At 34.6% G+C, this 25,946-nt stretch overlaps 1 pseudogene; it reads right to left on the reverse strand.

Annotated features, from left to right (window-relative positions):
• Positions 1-9,264: 9,264 nt before the first annotated feature.
• On the reverse strand, positions 9,265-10,096 carry LOC149199661 (mitochondrial outer membrane protein porin of 36 kDa pseudogene; annotated as a pseudogene).
• Positions 10,097-25,946: the final 15,850 nt, after the last annotated feature.

The raw sequence follows: 25,946 nt of genomic DNA on the forward strand, positions 1-25,946 counted from the left end.
AAAAGAACAATACTTGGGAATTGGTTCCTAGACCAAAGGATAAAAATGTCATAGGGACTAAATGGGTATTCAAAAATAAATTGAATGAAAATGGAGAAGTAATTAGAAACAAGGCCAGACTTGTTTGTAAAGGGTATGCGCAACAAGAAGGAATAGATTTTGAAGAGACCTTTGCTCCTGTTGCAAGACTTGAGGCCATCCGAATGTTCCTTGCTCTCTCAAGCTTTCAAAACTTCAAGGTATTCCAAATGGACGTGAAATCAGCCTTTCTGAATGGAGACTTAGAAGAAGAAGTATATATTGAGTAGCCAGATGGTTTCATTCTTGGGAATGATCCAAACCTTGTATGCAGATTGAAAAAGGCTCTCTATGGTCTCAAACAAGCTCCAAGGGCTTGGTACTATCGTTTGGACAAATATCTTCACAAACAAGGTTTTTCAAAAGGATCAGCAGATAGCAATCTCTATATGAAAGTTGAAAATAACAAATTGCTAATACTTGTTGTGTATGTAGATGATATTATCTTTGGTAGCAATGAAGAGGCTATGAGTCAGAACTTTGCCTTGGTTATGCAGAAAGAATTTGAAATGTCATTACTTGGAGAATTGACATACTTTCTTGGATTGCAAATCCAACAAAATGAAGGAGGTATTTTCTTGTCTCAAACCAAGTACCTCAAGCAGATCTTGAAGAAGTATGGCATGGAAGATTCAAAGCCAGTTTGTACCCCCATGGTTACAGGATGCAGCCTCAGTGCAAATGACGAATCAGCAGCAGTTCACCAACCCACTTATAGATCCATGATTGGGAGTTTGCTTTATTTGATAGGTACCCGACCAGATATTATGCATGCAGTAGGAATTGTTGGAAGATTTCAAGCCAACCCAAAGGAAACTCATCTTCAGGCAGTCAAAAGAATCTTCAAGTATCTTCAAGGGACCCAAAACTATGGCTTATGGTATCCTAGAGATACAGATCTCACTCTTCATGCTTACACAGATGCAGATTGGGCCGGAAGTGTGGATGATAGGAAAGGCACAAGTGGTGGTGCTTTCTTCATGGGTTCCAGATTAGTATCTTAGTTCAGCAAGAAACAGAGTTCGATTGCCTTATCTACAGCTGAAGCAGAATATGTGGCTGCGGAATCTTGTTGCACACAACTTCTTTGGATGATGCAGACCTTGCAGGATTTTCAAATCACTTGCACTCCACCAGTCTCTATCTTATGTGATAATACAAGTGCAATCAGCATTTCAAAGAATCCATTCATGCACTCAAAGACCAAGCACATACCAATCAAGTACCATTTTCTTCGAGAACAAGTGCTTGAGCAAAAGGTCAAGCTGGAGTATGTTCCTTCTAAGGAACAAGTTGCTGATATTCTCACAAAACCACTGCCCAGGGAAACTTTTGAATATCTCAGACAAAAGCTGGGAGTAGTTGATGCTTCATCCTGCTGTTGAAGCTTGTCTGTTCTACAGAAAAGTTGGTATACGCAAGTTACGTAAGGGATATCCGCGTATATACGCCGATTTATGCTGGGAAAGTCGCGTGTATGGTGTACGCGTGTTGCAGAAAGCATATCCGCGTGCATACGCTGTTTTATGCAGGAGAAGTCGCGTATATGGAGTTCTGAACAGCAAGGGCAGACTCCGGTTGGAGAAGGTCTGAGATGGGTATGCCAGAATTCTTCAGGCACAGTTTCAGGGGGTGCAGCAGGCACAGGTTCAGGGGGAGCAGCTTAAAGTCTCATAAAGCATTGTTGGCATTTAGATGCTTTTGGTTCTAGTACACAACTGTTGTTGGTTTCAGGAGAAGGAGCTCAGAAGGAAATCTTGGTTGCTGATCTAAAAGATGTGTATCAGATGCTGCTTGTGACTTTCATAAGTCTTGGTCTAGATTTGTTGTCTCTATGTCATGTATCTCTTCTGTGATATCTCTTTTATGGTGTCAAGGTCATGTAACGGCCTATGTTGGTTTCCCCACTATGCCTGGGATGAATGATGTAATATAATTGGTTGGTTCTAATGTATCCCCTCTTGGTTGGGAGTATGGATGTATGTATTGAGTCTTTTGGTGATAGGAAGGTCCCTTATGGTGTATAAGTCTTGGTTCTTTTGAAGAACATCTTGCAGATCTTGCCTACAGTCAGAGGGAGCATGTTTCAGCACAGCCAAGCAAAGATATCAGCATGTACTCAGGGGGAGCACAGCCCTTTGCCCTTGATGACAAAGGGGGAGAGTGATTTGATTTGGTGTTGTTGCCATCAAGTCCAAAGGGGGAGATTGTTGGCATTATGAGACAAGTGTTGTCCTTGATGGCAAATCACACTGATAACAAATCATAGTGCAGAAGGATAGCAGCAAGGAATTGATGTTCAGTTTGGTGTTGTTGCCATCAAGTCCAAAGGGGGAGATTGTTGGCATTATGAGACAAGTGTTGTCCTTGATGGCAAATCACACTGATAACAAATCATAGTGCAGAAGGATAGCAGCAAGGAATTGATGATCAGTCTACAAGTATGAAGAAAAATATATACACGCTGGTTCACTATATACCAAGTCGCGTATACAAGCAGGTTCACTATATACCAAGTCGCGTATACGCAGGTTCGCTATATACCAAGTCGCGTGTACACGCAGGTTGGCTTCAGTAAAAGAGCGTGTATGTGGAAAACTTATCTTTGGTCCATGGCGGTTATTCCTTGGAAGTTGTGCCTATGGTTTTGGACCATGGTGTCTCGATGGACGTGTTGATCCCTAGTTTTGAAGTTGATGGTATTGTGTTACTATGGTTTTGGCCCGAGGTATTGAGCAAGGCCTAAGGCTATATAAGGAGAAGAAGATCATTAGGCAAAGGTATCTGAAAAGGCTTGAATATCTTATGAAGTATTAGATCCAGTATGCAGGTTATTGGTTGATGATGTATTGCTTGATCTGAGCTAAGGAGAGATCTCATCGGTTGATGGAGAACAAGATCTAAGGAGAGATCGGGATCAAATGGTTTGAAATGAACTATCTTTATATGGTTGATTATGCGTATTTCTAGATCTGCATACTGACGCAATGTTATGTTCTGGGTATAACTGATATCTGGTACAGCTGCAAGTTATGAAAAAATATTTTTAGATCTGTACGCAAGTTGTCTTCGGTAAAACCGCGTGTATACGCGGGTTGCCTTCATTGAAGTAGTGTATATCTTTTGGAGCTTGATTTTTGGGTTGCAACTGGGTCTGACTGTTATTGCAGAGTTCTGTAGTCTGCTCTGTGTTCTGGTGACTGGGTTTGACAGGGTTTCAGTGGTTCAGTGATTCAAAGATTGTTGATGCGAGTATTGGTTGTTTTGTAATCTGCTATGAAAGTTGAATGAATTGTGGTCTTCAGATTGTAATGTTGTGATTCAGGAATATCTAGTCTGAAGATGTATGAAAAGTGGTACCTGAAGGAAAGAAGATTGTAGGCCTGCACCTACGTACTAGTATCTTAGCTAGTACAAGAGAAAAGGGGGTTGGAGCTCTCTTCCAAGGAAGTTTGGAGAACGAGAGAAGGTTGAAGCCTTCTGCAGGTTGTAGCCTGCGTACTGGTATAAGGCTGCACCAGTACAAAAGATTGTAAACTGAAGTTCTTATTAAAGAAAGATAGAGACGACTTGCAGCAGGTGGTTTTCACCCACATTGGGTTTCCACCTTATATCATGGTGTTCATGTGTGTGGCTTTTGTGTGATGATCTGTTCTGTTATACTGCATCTGTTTACTCTTAATATGGTGAATAATGTCCTAATGCATTTAACTGAAGATAAACTAACTGAATTATAAGATTTATGGTTATACGCTGCTTTCTTTAAACACAGTAGCGTGTACACGCTGGTTCACTTAACTGAAGTAGCGTATATGTTTATGAGCATTGAAAAAGTTTTATTGATCTGATAATACTGATTCACCCCCCCCTCTCAGTATTATTTCCAACAAATATGCCATTGTCATCCTCCAAAATTTCAGAATGACCAATTGAAAGCCAATTGATACTCCAATTTCTCTAGGCACCAATTTGAGAAAATGAGATGTAGCACCACCAGTTGATTCCACATTGTATTAAAGTCTAGTTGGAAGTATCATATATCTCAGTACGGTTAGATCTGATATCATGTTTGCAGCCAGTTTTGTTTCCAAGTTTATGTAATCAACCAAGATTTTCATTTGTAAGATTGCAAAAAAGGATCTTAAGATATGTTGCAGGGACCCTGAACTATGGCTTGTTCTACACACATTAAGAAAATTGCTCACTTTTAGGTTGTACAAACAATGATTATGCAGACAATTTAGATGATTGAAAAAGCACCTCAAGGTATGTTTTTAACTTTTTCACCTTGGAACTAATATGATCTCATGGACATCCAAGAAACAACCCATCATTTCAATATATTTTGCAGATGCAGAGTATGTAGCTACAAATTTAACATCTTGTTAAGCAGTATGGCTAAGAATACTATCAAAGGATCTTTCAAATGATCAGAAGGAGTCAAATCATATTTACTATGATAACAATTTTGCAATTTTTTTAATCAAAAAATCATGTCTTTCACAAAAAGAACAAACACATTGACACATATTTTCATTTCATTCATGAGCTTGTCAATGATAGAGACATCTTACCTGTTTTTTGTGGTTCAAGAGATCAATTTGCAAATATTTTCACAAAGTTGTTGAGAAAAAATGTATTTGAATTTTAAAAAAGGGCAATTGGGCATTATAAGTCCCAATACTTGTAACATTTGAGATGGAGGGGGTGTTAGAAATTGTAACTCTGAATGCTCATAATAGGTGAGATTCGGAGGGGTTGTTGAGATATTTAATCTCATTGTCTACTAGATGTCATGATATTTAATCCCATTTTCTACTAGGTCTCATAGCTAGTTTAAATTTGGTTGAGTTAGTTGAGTTTTTCTCCAGTTATTTATAGCTATTTGTTTCCTTGTCTCACATGTAGTTTATTTAACTTATTTTGAATGATGAGAAGAGTTGTTCACTTCATTCCAATTTTGAATCATATATTTGTGTCTTTTCATCTCTGCATTCTTTGTCAGTTGTCAATATTCACTTCAATTTCAAAATATTCAAATATTTATGCTCTTTCGAGCTTATTGGACTTTTTCTCAACAAAAGGAAGTTTCAACTTATACAATTTTTTTCCACCATGGTTAACATGTCTCCTGATAATAAAATATGAATGGAGGGAGAATTAAGCCAATTAATATCTCAATTTATATCCAATTATATAACACTGAATATCTTAATTTATAGCCAATTATATAATATTGAATATTTTTACCATAACAAAAAGACCCGCCTAAACTATCTATAGATCAGAATTATTGTTGAAGTGTTGTTGATGCGATGAGTATTGAAATCTACATCTCCAGAAAGAAGAGAAAACCATAGGGGGAACAAGTCACCAACGGAATGAAAAAATCAATTTTTTCACGATCTAGAAAAAGAAGGAAAGAAAGCAACAACAAACTCGTAGTCGAGGGATATTTGGAAGTATTAATGATATAACATGAAAAAAATTGGTAGAACATATTTAGCGCTGGTGTAAAATGATAAATGCATTGAGTCAAGATCATGCATGGAGAAAAGCGACAAATAATTAAAATGCAAGATTTTTTTATGATAACCCTTAACTCATAAGTAGCGATCCTTGCCTTATAATTTTTGTTTTTGTTTTAATATGCATAAAGAAATTTTTAAAACAAGGGACATCTTGAAGCTGATATGCACTTTGATAAGTAATTTTATGCATGAATTTGAATAAATTGGATTGTTTTTACAATAATTTTTTGGAGTTTTTGTTTGTTTGTTTTTTTTTTTCTTTTTTTAACAACATTGTGGTTATTTTAAATTTCATTATTTTCATTATTAGTTAAAGAAAAGGAAAACATGATTGAACTTAAAGTAGAAGTTAACTACCTTATCACTTTTACCTTTTGGAAAGAATAATAATAGAACTACACTTGTTACTAACAATATTGAACTTCCCAATTTATGTAAATAACAATGATGATATAGTGGTAATAATCCTCTAAATCCAACTGTTGGTGAGAAATCTACTTATTTTAAATATCATTGATAACGTAATAGAAAAAACATAAGTAGTGCATAACAAAACAAAAACAATGCATAACACTACTAGAGAAAATTAGCTTTAGATATTGGTGACAATATAATACTTCTAATTACTGTGAACAACACTTGATTTTCCAATTTATTAGAATAACAATGGTTGATCTTTGCAGTAATGATGGAATGGAAATGTTCAACTTCAAGTTTTTTCTCTTAGATTTGTTTTGCACCTGGGATGAGATTTCATTATGCAGAGTTTTCTCCAAATTTCACATACCTTTAATCAATTAATTACTATGTTTGTTGGTTATTTTTGTGTTGTGTGAAGAACTTTCATTATACATAGAGATTTCACTGTGCATAGAGATTTGTGTGGTAACCTTTCATTGTTCAGAGAGTTTTGTGCAAAAAGATTTCACTATGCAAAAATATTTTATTGTGCGAAGTGTTTTGTGAGGAGAAATTTCATTGTGCATAAAATTTTCATTATGCACAGTACCCAAACTTTAATCAATTAATTATTAATAGAGATTTGTATGGAGAGCTTTCATTATGAAGAGAGTTATGTGCGAAGAGATTTCTTTGTGTGGAGCTTTGTGTAGAGAATTTTCACTTTGTGGAGAGTTCTGTGCATAGAGATTTCATTGTGCGGGGTTTTATCCAGACTCCCTTTTCATTGTGCATAGAGTTTTGTCTGAAGAGATTTCATTATGCGAAGAGATTTCACTATGAAAAGATCTTTCATTGTGCGGAGAGTTTTGCATGGAGGGATTTCATTGTGCAGAAAACTTTCATTGTGTGGAGTACACAACCTTTAATCAATTAATTAGTGATAGAGCTTTATCTAGATAACTTTCATTGTGTGGAGTTTTCTCCACACTCTGCACAATCTTTAATCAATTAATTAGCGGTAGGGGCAAGGACTATGCTACATTGCAACTATTCTCCTTGTTTCTTTTGAAAACATAATCATGAAATTTGTTTAGGTCTAGACTCAAGGCCAATTATTGTGTACTAACTAAAAAGGAAGGAGTTCTCTATTACTAAGAAAAAAAATTCTAAATACTTCAAATAACGACCCAATGGAACAAAAGTGAAAGGGATCCTCTTCTGGGTATGGTGAGAAAGCACTAAGTCACTCGGAGGAGAGTGTAGATATACTAAGTAGGAGTGATGTAAAAGTTAAATTTTCATGCCAAGCAATGAGCCATATGGAGGAGAGTGCAGATACACTAAGTGGGAATTATCTAAAAATTATTTTGCCATGTTTCTAATTGTTTACACACAACTTATTTTGAGGACTTATTTGGATCATAATTATGATATATGATTTTTATAACATGTCATTAAATATCAAAATTATAATTCGTTTTTGAGCAGAATAAGTGATTTAATTTTCTAAGTAATGGACCTTTTTCTATTCTCATGAGAAATGTGAAAATAATATTTAAATTCAATATATATTCCATTAAAATATTTTTTTTTTTACTTTTCATCTTTTGAAAAAATTAACAATAGAGATTTATTATGATCAAGAAAGAATCAACTCAATGGTGAAGCTTTAGAGCGTTCTTTGTTTAATGGCTTGCAGCATAGATAAACCCTTTCTTAGATATTTTAGAATATCCACTAACAGGATATTCCTTATGTATCCCATAAGTGTAAAATGACCGTGTTAGATTTGTTTTTATACAAATAGTTACTAGAAATTGCACCAAACGTTGCAAAGGAAATGTCGTAAGTCAATAGCATATAAAAGAAGAGTGTACATGAAGGAAGATATGATATGTAATGTGATCTAAAAATGCACAAACTTCGCTGTAAAAGAACTATCAACAATATGCCTAGCTATGAAATATATATATGTGCTCTTATGTGAAATAAGAATTTAGTTTGGAGGACATGAACAAGTATGTTTTAGGCTTCAGAACTTAACAATAATTTTTTGTATGTTTCGACCTAGAAGTATATATGTGTGTGTATGCATGTGTGAGTGATCTTATTGCTCAACTTATTTATTTCCTTTATTGCTCAACTTATTTATCACATTATTTTCTGGAACTGATCCATCTAATTATATCAAGTAGTTATAATTTAGTATGTTTATTTATCAAAATGATGTCGAGTTTATGTTAGGATATTTAACCTTGGTATTGTGTTTAATTCACAGAGCGAATTCATGAGGTGATGGTCATATACTAATAATTGTTGAGAATTAATGTTGTTGAGTTAAATAAGAAATAGAATTAACCTAGTCTATGCATAGGGTTCAACTCCATGCACTTTCAAACCAGTACCAAAAATCGATGCGTTGGGTCAAAATAACCTATCTCTCATGTGGGAAATCAATCACTCTCTGGGAAGGAATATCACCCACCCACTTTCCTAATGGGCACAACTTAGTGTGTGACGATTCTATTTCAAATCAATATTGTATGGTGAAAACCACATAGTCTAACTTAATGTGTATATGCTCGTAATTCAAAAACATGGTGGATCCAACCAAGCTCCAACCATTGGTTCTTATAGTTTCACCAATGGGGTAACACTTATTTTCTTCTCCTTCCTCTCGGATTTAGATTACAGATTCATAGCCACACACATAGATTTAAATGATTTATGACAACCATGGGGAATCCCTTCTTAAGACATGGAGAACACCCCATATCATTGAAAATCTATCTCCTTGATCAGTCAATGGAGTATTCTAGTGCATGAAACATAATTTTAACATCACAAAATCCAATTTTTTCAAGAAAATAAAACTTCAATCATGTCAAAACAACATTCAACAATAGGAAAGACAAAAGATTAGGAAATTTCCCCTTCTCTTTCTTTTGGTAGTTAAAATAACATCATAATTTTTACTTCTGACTTCACTACACATAACAACCATATGCTATTAACCTTCCATAATATTCTCCAATGGACGTCTTCAAACCTCACCGATCTCAAACTTGTAATATAATTATGGGAATCTATAAGTGAAAAATACCAAGAACTGAACAATGTCGCTATAGTGCCAGCCTATAACACAAAATGTGGCACTAAATAGGATGCAGTCTTAAATGGACCACAAAGAAAAGTTAAGTCCGTAGTCCATCGTTTATGGAAAACAATTATGAAGTAATCCTCAAGACTCCTTTCATGGTTTCAAAACCAGAGATAGACCTATCACAAACACTATTATCGAGAGCCTTGTTGTCTACTTCCCCGAAAATAGTTATCAAAGAGTTTGGCCTCCATTAATGCCGAACAAGGGAAACACCTTTTCCATGGTTATTCAAGAGTGCCTTTACAGTTTTAAAGGGATCGAAAGCATGTTGAGTACCCATGGTGAAAGTATTCTCATTACTTGAAATGATATGGGAAATCTTGGGTCCAACTGTAGTCTTTGTCAGAGGGCTCACAGTGTGCAAGTAACATGCCTTCAATGTACCACCTTTGTCCACTAAATTAAGAGAATAAGTGAAATATGGTTTCACAAAGTTTAGGAATACATTATATTTCATAAATATTCCTGATGCAATATCAAGAGCAAACTCCCCCCCAAGAGAAACACTTTCATTCCATATGACTACAAAAGTCTCCACAATAGGAGCTATTGTTAAGCCTATGCTTGTACTGATCCCTGCATAATCATGAAGGTATTGAAGCTCAACCTTTCCAGATCTCTAGTCTGGGATATTGAAGCTAAGAATGGCTTTCAATCTTGGTGTGGGCTCATCGATTGTCACAGTTGCAAATAAATTGGATCTTGTGTCCACTTTAATATTAGCTGTAACATTTTTATTCTTCAACAGTGTCATGAGATCCCAAAGAAAAAACTCCCCTTTCTTGGTACAAGTGGATGTAAAGACCAATTTGGTGGGAGTGTAGGTGGTTGGACTAAGATTTTGGTCAATGAGGAAATCCTTATAAAGGAGATCTCGATTTTTCTTGCCAATGTCAGAGAAAAAACCACTTCCCTTCACCATTGTTGCAAGTCCACAACCTAACTAGATTGTTAGGTTTTAGAAACGAGATAATGGACGAAGAATGGAATATACAGAATGAAGAGCATAAACCCCAAAACCCAAGCATATGATTTCAGGAATATTCTTCTTCAAATCTGAAATGTTGACAGTTGATTTTTTGGAGATGTTGTTGTCTAGCTATCATGGTCGTTAGTTCTTATATGGTTTGTGATGGTCCTCGAAATTACACACAATTTAAGGCCCATATAACCTTTCTTAGGCACATGAATACTATATTAAACGTCTTCTTATACACTTAATAATGTTTTTAAGATTTAATATGTTCATTAGGAAGGTTTAGAGATGATTTCATATTTGTGCTTAATATTATTTATTTTTGTAGAATATTGTGAGAATATTGGGCAGATTAATAAGATTTGGAGGAGGAGATAATTTAGGGACTTGATCCCTAATACAAGAGGATCAATATTGGATAATAAATCAACAATATATTCAAAAAATAACTCCAAAAATTCTACAGTTGTTAGGTCCCTATACTACTAGTGTAACCCCTTATTGTTATTAGTTCAACCCCCTTATTATATGGTTGTACCCATGTAGTCCCCATATTGTTATTATTGTGCCCCATAGAAGCCCACTATTGTTATTATTGTGCCCTTACATTATTATTGGTATGTTGGCTTTGATTATATTATGACCCCTTAGACTCCTATATATAGAAAGGAGGTCTTGTCATTTGTATCATCGAAGAATTGTTCATTTGTGTAATGTAAAGGAGGTTGCCCCCTCGAAGAGGCTTATTTTGAAGGCGTTTATCTAATATCTTTTCTATATTTTGTGAGCTAGTTTCATAACAACAGCTCCAATGATTGAGAAAATCAAGGAATGTGTTCCCTATCATTTAATGTAGATTCCTAGTGTTGGGAACTAAATCCATTATTTGAGGGATTTTGGAGGGGAAAGCTTCCTCCTTTCAAGGAGAATGGTTACTCATCATATTTAATAAGTACAAATTCGAATTTTCCTCTAGGGGTTGGTTTTTCTTAGTCTTCTTGTGGAGAGAACTTGTAGTTTTGCAGCTCCACTTTTATTTCTCGCAAGGATGCGATTGTATTGATGGAAATAATGAAGATTGGTGCCATTTTTAGATTCTAAATCTTGGTATCCTTCATATGACTCTGAGTTTCCTTAGGCATGGCCATCCCAGGAGCCTCAGAGCCGTTTTTTATTATTTAATTTTCTTCTTTTCACTTCTTATTCACATGCATCTCTTGTTCTTCTTTTTCGTATTTCTACATTTAGTATTGATGATTTCTTATTGTAGGATTGGGTTAGATGGTTGAAGTAAGATATTTTGCAAGATAAAAAGCATGATTTCATCCTTGGAACAACTTTGGAATGTCATATTAATCACTAAGCTACCTGGATTAGTTTGCTTATTCCCAAATGTAACTTTTTGGAAGTCCCTTATGGAAAATAGTAGTAATTTTCTGATATTTTTTAGAACATGCTAATGAGCTTAAATTGAGTTGAATCCAATTGAATTAGATCATAAAAAATTCGAGTTAATAAAAAAATTTACCACATTTTATTTTCACTTGATTACGTTAGGCATTTGATAGATTAACTAGCTCACTAGTTCTCGAATTTCTAGATTTTAGACTAGTAATTTTCTACTATTTTTTAGCATGTGTCAGCAAGGGAATTTTTGAGTGATTTCACTTGGAATGGAGACCTAAGAGATGTTATTAAATAAAAGAAATTGTCCCATCCAATTTGGATTTGATTTTCTTGGTAATTCGGTGAATTATATCTACTTGTAGCAAATCTAGTAACTTCCTGTAGCACCTTGTAACTTCCTGTAGCAGCATCTGTAACTTCCTGTAGAACTCTTCTAGAACGTATATACTTGCCCAAATATTCTCAAAAAGCTTGGTTTTTTTCTCTTAGGATTGAATCATGACCTTTAGGCTCTAAATCAATGGTTGAGGAAGAATACACACCAATTAGGACATGCCTTTTTACAATGTAGATTAGGCCTATTTATTTGAATTCATGCTCATAGGATTTCAATTGCAATTTGTTGTTCTTACCTAGGATTTGATTTCATTACATTCACTCCATTACATCACGATAGTGAATAAAGGACAGATTTTATGATGCACATATAGTGCTAATACCTCTTAAGTTTGTATGAACCCCGAGTTGACAATTAAAGTTGGTAGCCTTGGGAATTGCATCATTTTTGTTTCAATACCGAGGGTCATCAATTTTTGGCACCGTTTCCAGGGATGTGTCAAAGTATCCATTATTTTCTTCCATGGTTGATTTATTTCCTTTTACTTTTTTCAAAAACAAAAAATTTCGTTATGCATCTTTCATTTCAAAAACATAAAAGTTCATTACATTAGTGTTTTCATTCAATCATAAAAGAAAAAAAATTCTCCAACACCAAACCCACCCATTTGATCACGTGGTGCAATAAGAACTAAACCACCATCCAGTTTTGCAGGTATAAGAAGAAGAAGTGGCAGAGAAGGTAGAAGTATTAGATGGAGATGATGACAATGAAGAAGATCATCTTGGATTTCCCATTCAAGATACTGATGTTAGTGTGCATATGAAGAACATCCCTACATCCTTCCTTCCCAACTTCCAAGGTATGAGGTCAGAGGACCCATAAATATTTCTATTTGAATTTGAAATTGTTTGTAGATCTTATGGTTACTTATTAAACTCTCAAAATTTGAGATTGTTTCCAAAAACATTGAAGGATAGAGTTGTTAAATGGTTCGTGAGTTTAGGGACTAATTCAATAAGATCATGAAATAATATGCAAAAGCTATTTCTAGAAAAATATAAAGATTGTGATCTTAAATAAGAAATATTTAGAATGAATAAAAAAGAAGATGAGAGCCTTGAGGATCTAATAGAGAGGTTCATGTATAATGTTAAGAGGGAAAAATTCCATCATTTAGGATCTAATACACTAAAAATCCTCTTACTTAGAACAATTAGGGATGAGTGGATTAATATCCTTGATCTCATGAGTAGAGGTGATGTATACCAATTATCATTTGAAGAAATTTATGAAACATGCAAACACATATCAAGAGGAAGGGAAAGAGTAAGTAAATTAACATCAAGATCAGCAAGTCAAGCTAAACTTCGGAATTTGTTTGATGACAAATAAAAATTCTTAGGAATCTAAGTGAACAAGTAGAAATTTGAAGAATAGAAAATGAGCAAAACGAAGATGCTGATATTTGTGTTGTCCCTGTAGAATCACATGTTGCTAAATATTGCCCCATCATTACCAAGGTTGACGGAAGTTTATGAAGAGGACAATGGAGAAAGTCAATCACCAAAGCAACTATGTTATGTAGCTCCAAGAGGACCATGGCATCCTAGTCAACCTCGTATGATGCAAGATCATAATATTGCCCTAGTCAACCTGGTATTGATCCTAGTCAACTTGGTATGCTAAATATTGCCCCATCATTACCAACGTTGAAGGAAGTTTATGAAGAGGACAGTGGAGAAAGTCAATCACCAAAGAAACTATGTTATGTAGCTCCAAGAGGACCATGGAATCCTAGTCAACTTGGTATGATGCAAGATCATAATTCACAATTTCAAGGTTATGCACATCAAACTCAAAGTAATTGGAACACACCCTTTCCATGGAAACCTTGGCCATCTCAACCCCAAAACCAATATTGGAAACAAGGTTGGCAAGGAACTTATGGGAGAAATCCACCATATCCTCAATATACTGCATACCCAAATCCATGTTATCCCTATCATCCACCTCCACCACAACCACAACCCCAACCACATCCATCTCAAATATCCACTTCCACTCAACTACCTGTACCACCGTTTCGAAACCCACACAATGAAGTAGCTCAACCCACTTACAATGTTGAGGTACACCACTTCCAAATATATCCTCTTGATATAAATGGTATTCATCTTAGCTAAAGAATAGTATTGCAAAAAAGACATTCTCTGGATGTCAATGAAGGACAGCATTCAAAAAAAGAAGATTCGAATGAGAAGACCAAAGGATCATGGGTTGTACTTGATGGAGAGAATCAAAATCATAGATTGATGGAGTTACATCATGTTCACCATTAGATCCTCTATGTGGTCAAGAGAATAATTAGAAAAAATAAGAAGATACAAATTTCATGGAAGAACAAGACATCCAAGATGATCCAAATTAGCAAGTGGACGCATCACAACTATATTGAAATATGGTTCCAATTTTTTTTTTTAAATTGCAACAAAAAACTCTTCTTCAACAATTCCTAATCTCATATTAGTCAAAGCATTTGGAATCTTACATTCAGGTACATGTCAAAGAATATGTTTTGAGCCTACAAATGATTTTATCTGTCATCCAATTATGCAAGTGGCTCCATTGGAAGTATCCCCATACTTGAAAATGTTTTTTTGGGTTTCAAGTAGAGTAGAATAGGAAAAAATAAAAAATAAAAAAAAATTGAAAAATAAGAGGAAAAAATAAAATCTCAAGTGAAAACCTCCTTTGAGGTGTTCGAGATTGGCTCATTGATTTAAAACCTCTATGAGGTGTTAAATGGGTTGGAAAAGAGAGAAAAAAAAAGGTCATAGGTGAAAACCTCCTTTGAGGTGCCTAGGCCGACCTACTAGTTGGAAATCTAATTGAGGAAGCTAGTAGGCCTAAAATAAAAAATGAAGAAAGAAAAATCCTTTGCTCCATGTATCTATATGATGAATGAAAGTGCTCTCCAACCTCTGCAAGCAACAAAAAAAGTTAGCTACCAAAAGAAAATTGATCAAAAGCCTAGTCAAATAAAGTCAAATTTGGACTTTCTCCTCTTTTTCTCATATGCTACAACAGGACCAAGGTCATGCTAATCCATCACCCTCATATATTTACACCACCCACCCATCATTCCTAAGATTTTCCCATTCATTTTCCTTGTTTTCCTAAAATGCTACACGAAGGCTCTATTTTGCTACAAGAAGCCAAAATACACAAAGCAGAAAATTGTTTTTATCATATCTTCAAAACCACACATCCATTTGTTGATATGTTTCATGGCGAGATGCATATGGATGATGGTAAAATGCCCAAGAAATTTCAGAAAATTCCGGTGCACACTTTTCGATAAATTGACCTCCATCACCTACAACCATTTTTAAATTTTCTCGAGGTTTGTGCATCCATTGGCCAAGATATTTAATGGGTAGATGCATAGGATGATGGAAACATTCTCACAAAATTTCAAGTCAATCTAGTCTACTTGAGAGATATGCATAAAATAATTTTCCTATAGGAGGTTGTCCTGAAATGCTACAGGAAGTTCTGAATTGCTACAAGATGGCCGAGAAGAAGCTACAAGAGGCAATCCGATTGGAGAAAGGTGTCAAAAGGTCATTTTTTCTTTAGGGAAGCTTGAGATAGGTCCACCATAGCCTCATCATTCATTTCCACACCACTTAACCTCTTTTCCACTCTCATTTTCATCCCTATCAATGAAAAATCTTCATTTTCACCCATTCTTCCATCCCTTCCACACAAAAAAAGGCCTTTGATCCTTGTCAAAAGATTACTCATGAATTATTAGTATTTTTAAAGGTATCACCTAAAGGAAATAATGATCCTAGGAGGGTTTATTTGACTACTACAGGAAGACACACATTCTTGTAGCAGTCTGCACAAGCCCTCTAGAACCATAATCAAAACCACTTGGAAGCACTCAAATGAAGAATTGACCAACATGAAGCATTGAGGGATCATCTCCTCGATCTTGGGTAGCCACAAAATTTTTGAAGGGCTACTACATAGTCACTGATCATCTTAAACAACAATAGCTTGATCCACCATCAAGAAGACCTACAGTGACAACTTCGATCAGCCAAGCACATTTCAAGAGAAAAATTTCAGAGCAAAGCCAATGCATGGAGAAACAATCATAAGAAGATGACACCTCAAGAAGCCAACAAATTAGCCATTACCTTTGTTCATAAGTAGCATGCAACCACCAAAGGATCATCACTAAAAGCTTTAGAACCACCAAAGGCAACTTCAACAATCATATCAGCAACCTCAATATCACCTGCAAAAATACATCAAGGGTAAGGCCCAAGTATGCAATCCTCAAAACCTCTCCTACAGAATTATTTTAGCTCAAAAAATGTTGTAAGTGTATGAAGGAAAATGTTTTTTTTTTGTTTATAGCCAAACTTGTAGCAGAGAAGCCTTAGCCTTATCTTGCAATTAACTTCACTTTTGCACCAAGACACCCGCACATGGGTGAGAGGACAAGACAAAAGTGAAGAGGACTTGAGAAATTTGGATGTAATCATTTAGTCATGATGGAAGACAAGGAGTGTGAAGGGGTAGGTGAGGGCCAACTCCGTTAACTCAAAGCACTTTGAGTTTATTTTGCATGCAATGAAAAAATAGAGAAAAGTTGGAAAATAATAATGGAAAAAAAAAAGGGAAAAAAATAAAAGAAATAAAAGGTAGACCCAACACCTCTTGGGATGAAAATTTTTGTTTTTATAGGATTCAAGTTGTGTGTATCTCATGTACCCACCACTCTCCATCATCCCAATAGCTCCAAAATCAAAGTTCATCCCCTATGGATTGCTATAGGAAGACTGTAATTTCTACAGGAAGATCATGTAGCACTACAGGAAGGTTGAGAAACTGCTACAGGAAGCTAACAAAGTGCTATAGGAAGGAAAATTTCACCCAGAATAGCCGCTAGAGCCTTAAGAAACAAGGAAATATTCAAAGGAAATGGAAAGGGTGCAAACAAAAGGTAAGGGGGTATGATGATGGGATTGCACTTGAGTTTGTAGTCAATTTACATGATCCAAGTGGCCAAGAAGATGAACCAAAAGAAAGGTGTTGCCCTAAAAAATAAAACTCATTACAACTGAAGAATCAACTGAGAGAAAGAACCAACCTCAACCTACATTAGGGCTTCCTTCGAAAACTGAGATAGGGAAAAAATGCATTAGCAAGAAGAGAAACATAAATAACATCAAATATCCTATCAAACAAAGCATGAAAATTGTCAGCATACATGAAGAACAACAGGGAAAGGAGGATGAATAGGTTGCTCAAAGGATGAGCAACAACTTCAGTAGGGGGTATGATGGGCCTCCAAATTAGACACAAATTAAGGCCCATCTAACCATTATTATGTATGAAGACTATATTAAACCTCTCCTTCTACACTTAATAATGTTTTTTAGCTTTAATATGTTCATTATGAAGGTTTCAAGATGATTTCATATTTGTGCCTAATATTATTTATTTTTGTAGAATATTGTGAGAATATTTGGCAGATTATAAAGATTTGGAGGAGGAGATAATTTAGGGACTTGCTCCATACTAAAGGAGGATCAATATTGGATAATAAATCAACAAGATATTTTGAAATTATTGCACAAATTCTAGAGCTCCAATGATTGAGAAAATCTAGGAATGTGTTCCCTGTCATTTAATGCAAATTCCTAGTGTTAGGAACCAGATCCACTATTTGAGGGATTTTGGAGGGGAAAACTTCCTCCTTTCAAGGAAAATTCTTCTTCATCATCTTATATAAGTACCAATTCAAACTTTCCTCTAGGGGTCATTTTTTCTTAGTCTTCTTGTGGAGAGAACTTGTAGTTTTGCAGCTCCACTTTCATTTCTTGCAGGGATGTAACTGTATTGATGGAAATAATGAAGATTGGTTCCCTTTTCAGCTTCTAAATCTTGGTCTCCTTCATAGGAATTTGAGTTTCCTTGGGCTTGGCCATCCCGGGAGCCTCAGAGCCCTTTTGTATCATTTAATTTTCTTCTTTTCACTTCTTATTCACATGCATCTCTTGTTCTTGATTTTCTTATTCCTGCATTTAGTACTGATGATTTTTGTTGTAGTATTGGGTTAAATGGTTGAAACAAGTTATTTTTAAGGATCAAAATAATTATTTCATACTTGTAACAAATTTGGAAGGTTATATTAATCATTGAGCTACTTGGATTAGTTTTCTTATTCCCAAATCTAAATTTTTGGAAGTCCCTTGTGGCAAATAGTAGTAATTTTTACTATTTTTCAGATCATGTTAATGATATTAAATTGAGTTTATTACACTTGCATTAGATCATAAGAACATTCAAGTTAATAAAAAAAATTAGCCCATTAAATATTCACTTGATTAGGTTAGGCATTTTATAGATTAACTAGATCACTAGTTATTGAATTTCTAGATTTTAGACTAGTAATTTTATGTTATTTTTTAGCATGTGTTAACATGGGTATTTTGACTGATTCTGCTTGGAATGGAGACCTAATGCATCCTATTCAATAAAAAAATTTGTCCCATCCAATTTGGATTTTATTTTCTTGGTCATTTGGTGAATTCTATCTTCGAGTAGAAAATCATGTAACTTCCTATAGCATCACCTGTAACTTCTTGTATCACTCTTCTAGCACATATATACTTGCCCAGGTTTGCTCAAAAATATTGGTTTTTGTCTCGTAGGATTGAATCATGACCTATTGGCTCTAAATAAATGGTTGAGGAATAATAAACACCAATTAGGACATGCATTTTTATAATGCAAATTAGGCCTATTTATTTGAATTCATGCTCTTAGGATTTCAATTAGAATTTGTTGTTATTGCCTAGGATTAATTTCATTTCAAAGTAACATTTCCATTTATGAAATTAGTTTAGGATTTTATTTCGTTACATTCACTCCATTACATCATGGCAACGAAGGAAGGACACATTGTATGTTTAACATATAGTGACGATACCTCTTAAGTTTTTATGAATCCCAGGTTGATAATTAAATTTGGTAGCCTTGGGAGTTACAGCATTCTTGTTGCAATAACGAGGCTCATAAGTCTGTATGCCTTGATTGGGTTCTATTGTAACATTTTCCAATCGCTTCATCAAAATTTTAGGAGTTGGATCCAATATTTTCTCACCCCTTCCCACAATACTACCATGAAGCTCAAGATGCTGATACATAAAATTTATGCAGGTCTTTTGGATCATCCAAATCTATGTTTTCTACCTATGATTTGCCATGGCCTTCTACAGAAGGAAATATGGAAACTTGTTCTAAAGACCATTGTTCTCTTTTTTCCATTTACTTATAATTTAAAATTTTCCGCTCCTCCAATGGAATTTCATAGAAATCCTTATTTTGTCGTCCAACTTCCTTTATTTGATGTTGTTTTGATAGATTTTTTGCAGATAGTGTTGATGAATTTTCCAAGATTTGGCCACCATTTTCACCTTTACTCTCTCTATCTTTTCCTAATTTCTGGTTACCTATAAATTGCAAATTAGTTTGTGCTTCAGACAAAATCAATTGGTTACCATCTTTGGCCTCTGGTTTTATCTCTATATAATCACCATGCTCCGCTGCAAACTTGAGACATGCATCTTCTTATAGAATAGCAGAAGCAGTTGAAATGGAAAACAAAAAATTTTCATTACCCATTGCCATGGTAAGAAAATGTTAGAAATGGGACAAGTACGTTCGCATAAAATAAATTGTTTAAATATTCAAGCAATTTAAATGACTATAGGTTTCTAGCTACTAAAAAATATTGTTACTATAAGACACGAGAAAAATTAAGGAATTGGGAAATAACAACTCCTTCCCAATGACCTTCCTTACCCGTTGCTCCGTGTCAAGAAATAATAACATACCATTCAATTTTTTTCCATAAAGCTAATGTTGATGATGATTATGGATTCATTGAGAAAATTAGTATTGAGGTAGGAGACATCATCAATCTAAGTACTGGCGGAAATATGAAATGAATCAGAAGCTCAATGGAAGGAGAAAATGTCAGTGACCTATCAGCTAATTCCCTAACTTTGAAGGTCAATAATGAGAATTGTTGAGGATCTTATATGACTACATGGTTTTACTCAAGTCCCATGCTTTATGCATATGCCCAACTCAACTAAGGAGATCAACCATGCATTCATAATGCACTACTTCTTCCTCTTCCTACGGCTACACGAGTCCATATTCAACACCTTTAAGCTACCATAAATGAATTCTACAATAGCTTAGACTACAAGTTTTACCACAATTAGCTCCAGGTGCATTCTCAAACATATTTGTATAGACTCTACGTGAATACCAACAAGACAATGTGATCATATGCTTATTTTGGAGAAAGAATGCATGGAAACCCTAAGGGCATTAAATGCTCAAAATCCTTGTATTTTTCTTTAAATGGCTGCAATGTTTTTCTAGAACAACTTTGGCTTTCCATTGATGTTTGATCCATGTTTTGTAGCACCAGTAAAACTGTTACTTTCCAAGCAATATTTTGCTTGACATGCACTGTAATGGAGTAGAAAAGAGTAGAAGATAGAAAAATTTCATATATTTGCATTATTTCATATCTGATATTAGTTAGAATAACTTCTAACAGAAAAGTTCCTACTGCATGAGTTTCTGGTGTGGTGTCTAGATTTAGCCAGGAAGATATTGAAGATGAAAAATTTAAAGCATTTCGTTGTTTATGAGCATAATCACGATCACGTAGTTTATATTATGACAGTGGAAAAATACAATAGTTAGCATCTGTTTTTAAAATGTTGTCATGAATTGTTTCATCAAATCGATCCACAAACCTTTACAAATTATTTTCCAATATTGCACATGAGAACCATGCAATAGAATTTGTTTTACATCGTTGGAAGACCTTGTATTATATATGAAACCTGTATGATTTACAAAGAAATAATTCTCAGGATATTTGTGAACCCAACCTTTACAAATTACAATCCAATCCTAAACAAAACCATGCAATGAAAATTGTTTTACATCTTCGGAGGAACTTTTATGATTTATGAAACCTAGAGAGTCTTCTCAGCATATTTATGAATTCGGACTTGACTATTGCACAATAATTATCATTTGCCTCTTCATTATGACTACTCTCACATGAAGTAAATTTCAAATTGTGTAGTATAGATCTGATGAAAAATCCTGAGGTATGCAGATGGGAGAGAGTTGCACCTGGTTCTAAAGGCATGGTTTTAATTAAGTCCCATGCCTCATGCAGATGCCCAACTCATCCAAGGAGATCAACCATGCATGCATAATTCACAACCCTAGGAGAAATATAATAATATTGAACCATAGAATTGAAATAGTGTATGCCCTCAAGCAACAAGCCTGCAGGTTGCATGCAGACGAAAGAGAAACAAAGGTGATGTGGTTTGGAAGTATGCACGTCATCTGCATTTGGTGAAAAAGAGAAATGGCCTCCCAACGAAGACCATGGATTCCATGGGAAGAAATCAATTCACTTCATGATACCACATTTGTTTCCAAACAATTGGTCAAACAACTCATGTCCAACTGCTAAACTTCTACAGTTGGCATACGTGTCAATTAGGGTTGTTATTGTAACAAGATATCCACTTTTAATTATAAAACCATGAATCAAATTACATTATTTCTCAGATGATAAATGAGCACATGCCAGGAGCACACTTACCAAAGTGATTGAGTTAGGTTTCACATCTGCCAATTGCATCTGATGATATAGGGCTAAGGTGTCACTACCAAACCCATTTTGGGAATACCCACCAATCATTGTACCCCAAGAAATTATATTTATGTTAGAAATTTTATGGAACAATTGTATTGCAATCTCTATAACCGCTCATTTATCATACTGTGAGAGCATTTGGCACACAAACATATGACTTGAAGTATCTTCTAATTATGCAATCATGGATCCACTTACTTGGTTCCAGAACCCCTAAATGGGAACATGTTGGGAGAACAGTTACCATAGTGGAATAGTCTAAAGTCACATCTTTTTTTTTTTTTCAGGAAAGAAAAATTGAATGTTCTATTCAAAGAGAAAACTTGTTTACATGTTTAGAAATGAAGAGATATGTCAATGATACCATGATCAAAGATAAAATGTCTACCGCACAAAGATGATGAATGAATAGGGCCACATCTAAATACCATTCATCAAGATAGAGAATAGGTACAAAAAATAAATAACATGACCCATATCAACAGATTCAGGAGATAGTAGATGCTCATAATCACACATCTACACGTCTGACATTATGAAGGGATGGGAGAATGGAGAAAAACAACACCTACCACTAGAGAAAAAATGCAGATGAAGTGATAATCCACCAACATGAGCCAACAAATAGATCCTTCAACACCATCAGATATTCCCATGTCACATCTTCTTGCTACATTTGATAAAATAGTTTCAAGCCCTCATTGGGTTGTCCATTCTGGGTATACCCAACAATCAATGAATTCCAAGGGATTGCATTTATTATAGACATTTTTTCAAACAAAAACATGCAAAATCTATTATTCTGTATTTGGAATACATGTGTATTATGGTATTTCCTACAAAGAAATTTGATTCAAATCGACTTTTAATTACATAGTTATGTATGATCTTGCCTTGTTGTAGATCTCCTAATCTGTTGCATGCTAGTAGCACACATCAAATCAGGTATAAAGTTTTATAGTTTAATTTGAAATAAAGTGGCATACCCTCATTGGCATATCCACTTTGAGCATACCCTGCAATCAAAGAAATCCATGATATTGCATCCCTTGCAGTCATCTTCTCAAACAACTTGCATGCATCCTCTATACTCCCACACCTAGAGTGCATGGATGTCATTGAATTCCCTATAGAAACATCCAACTCAACTGAATTTGGTATAATGTAATCATGAATAGACTTACCATGTCTCATAACTCCTAAATGGGCACATGCTTGTAACATGTATGGCAAGGTAACAGAATCTGGCATCACATCTATGTTTAGAGGGAGGACATGAAACTAGAAAATGCGAGGAAATACTGGGACTAGGCATCGTCATGCTACAAAGTTTGTAGAAAATTAAGAAACCCTAAGGGTTTGGGATTACGAGGTTGTAGAGCCATTTTCTTCTGGAGACAAGAAACAAAGAGAAAGAAATAATAAACCTTGAGGTTAGGGTTTTGTCGCTAACAAAAATAAAATTTATCTCCTGAGTAAGAGGGTCGACCTGGAACAAATCAGAGAGGTCGTGAATTAAAACAACTGGAACACGATTTGAACTAAAATTCATTGGAAATAAAATTGAAAGTAAGAAAAAAAGAAACAGAGGAAGGAACTAAGTAAAAATTTCCATTATATGAATATTAAACTTAAAACCTAGCAGGTACAACCCTTACCTATAAACAACATGGAAACAGTTGTGTCCTCTCCGCCAGGAGCTAAATGTGTTCTTGAGAAAAAATCAAGTGATGACAATTAGTTCTCTACCCTCACCTATTGGAGTAGAAGGCGATCAAATTATTTGGAGAGCTAACTTGAGCAGGGAACATCCATAACCAAGCAAGCCGGATGGTTTTTGGTACAGAGTCCCTAACATCTCACCAAAAACACATGAAAACATAAAGGATTTAGGCCATGTACAATTTTAATATGAGACTAGGTGTTGTCATACCATGAGTATGTGGAAAATGGATAAACCCTAACAGGATAGGTGGTTACCCTAACCACCAAGGAAATCATCCCCACTTCTATGGTGAATGATGATTGTTGATTATTACTGCAAGGTTTATGGTGGTTAACTGTCAACTGAACCATATAAATGGAGTAATGCTCTTTAACAAATACTTAACCAATCAACAATTACATTATCAATCCAACGACAAATAATTCTTTAATTGTCCAATATGTGATCCAATGGTGCATAGAAGTACACAGTGGCAACCGAGGGAGTGGTTTTCAAAGGGGAATGCCTTACGTTGCAAATATTCATTATTTAGAGTAATTTTCCCTAAGTTTATTTTTATATTTGTTAAATTGATTATTATTAATATTTTTTTTAATCAATAATTAACCATTAAATTAGGTAATTATAATAGATTTTATTCACTTAAAAAATTATAATTTAATACTTTCCTGAACTATGTAAAATCATAAGTCATAAAAAATGAAATAGATAAATAATATAGAGTAATCATACACATGGAAGTGTTTATTTAATCATGAAAACCATGCTTCAACGTTCTCACCCTTCTTGATCTCACCATTGAATGTGGGTGGTTTTGTCTTCCTAAATTCTTCATGCAATGCATCTTTAGAGTGTTTCTTCTTCTTTTTTCTATGTCAATTGTTGCTACTCATCCCATCTTAGCTAGTTGCCCCATCACTAGAGGAATAAAAGGAGGAGTATTCACTGGAAGTAGGCACATTTCTACTTCAGTGTCTTTTCTTAGATGTAATCTTCTTGTATTGTTGAAGGTCAATTCATGCTTTTGATTTTCTGAAGGGATATCCATTTTCTTGGGTGGGCCTTTTCCATCATTGCTAGAATTTGGTCCTTAATGCATATGCTTTTTAATTTTAGACAAAAATTACAAGAACGCCACATTCAATTCTTCTTGTCTTTCTTGTTAATTGATCAACCTTTCGTTATCTACTTTGCAACTCTAAAGGTCTTCCTTTAAATTTTCAAACTTTTCATTGTCTCAATAGGTTTGGGAGATGTGCACTCTTCTCTCCCATTTTCCTCAGAGGAGATCATTTTAGTACTAAGATATCCCTCTCTGCTGGACATCTTTCTCTTTTTTTTTCACTCTAAAAAGTCTTCTTATTTACTAAAATAACACATATCTATTGGTACCACTAAAACCATAACAATTAAACATATTTATTACCTTTAGTTCATTTGTTTCATGCATATACAAGCTTGCATTTTATCTTATTGTATCAAACTCAAATCAATGTTCAAGTAACATCAGTTTATTTAGATATACAACAAAGTTCGTTCACATAAGTACACATGAATGCATAAATATTAATTTAAAACTTAAATTATTTCCTATACTCAAGCCCATCTAGGGTGTATGCGGAAACTTAGCTATGATACCACTTTGTCACACACCCAACCCTCTAATCCTTCATCAAGTCTATGGAGCGTCACATTTTTCTCAAACCTAGTCATTTAAATCCTCATTAAGGATATGGGGTATCAACTTTTCTCCTATTTCTTTTGTGCTTTTCTAACAAAACAACTAGTTCTAATTTCAGGAGCATTCTGAAGACCCAAAATCCTTAGGGAATATCTCCAAAATTATAGAGAACTAATATCTGAAACTTCTATCATGGGTGCCTTGGGATATTTTCTCTGTCTCCTCCAACTTTCAAGGTCCAAAATCTTAAAGAAATAAATTTATATGGAAAATACCATGTTGATCTTTTTGAAGCCCAATCTCGTGAGAATTTAGGATACATGAATTGCTCAGATCATATCTTCAAAATTATATCGAACCAAGGTCTAGAAATTGAGTTGTATGTTTAGCAAGGTTTCTTCTCATTATGGTCAAAGTTTTAGCTTCTTAAATTTCTCATAAGAAAATTTATAGTCAAAATTCTAAGATGACCTATTTGAAAAAACATTTAGGAAGCTCAACTTGATGAGATCATATATCTGAAAAATATAGCAAAATAAGATATAAAAATAGAACCAGATATTCAGTGAGATTTCCCATCACTATGGTCCATGTTTTAGCCTTTAAATCCTCTCGAAATAAATAAATAAATATATATATATATATATATATATATATATATAGAAATACTTAAAATTCCAATATGATAGTTTACACCATAAAACACATTTTGGCATCCACCTTTAAACTCCAAGAATAACCCCAAGGATCTTCCTGAGCTTCATTTTTCACCTCATATCTCTTTAAATTAGAAGAAAAAGGAATTTCGGGTTATAGATAAAATTAAAGAAAAAGAAGCATGCAATTAACAAAGAG

The sequence above is a fragment of the Pinus tabuliformis genome, chromosome 2_1, assembly GCF_031772625.1.
Source record: "Pinus tabuliformis cultivar Carrire ecotype Pingquan chromosome 2_1, CPIR1, whole genome shotgun sequence".
NCBI classification, from domain to species: Eukaryota; Viridiplantae; Streptophyta; class Pinopsida; order Pinales; family Pinaceae; genus Pinus; species Pinus tabuliformis.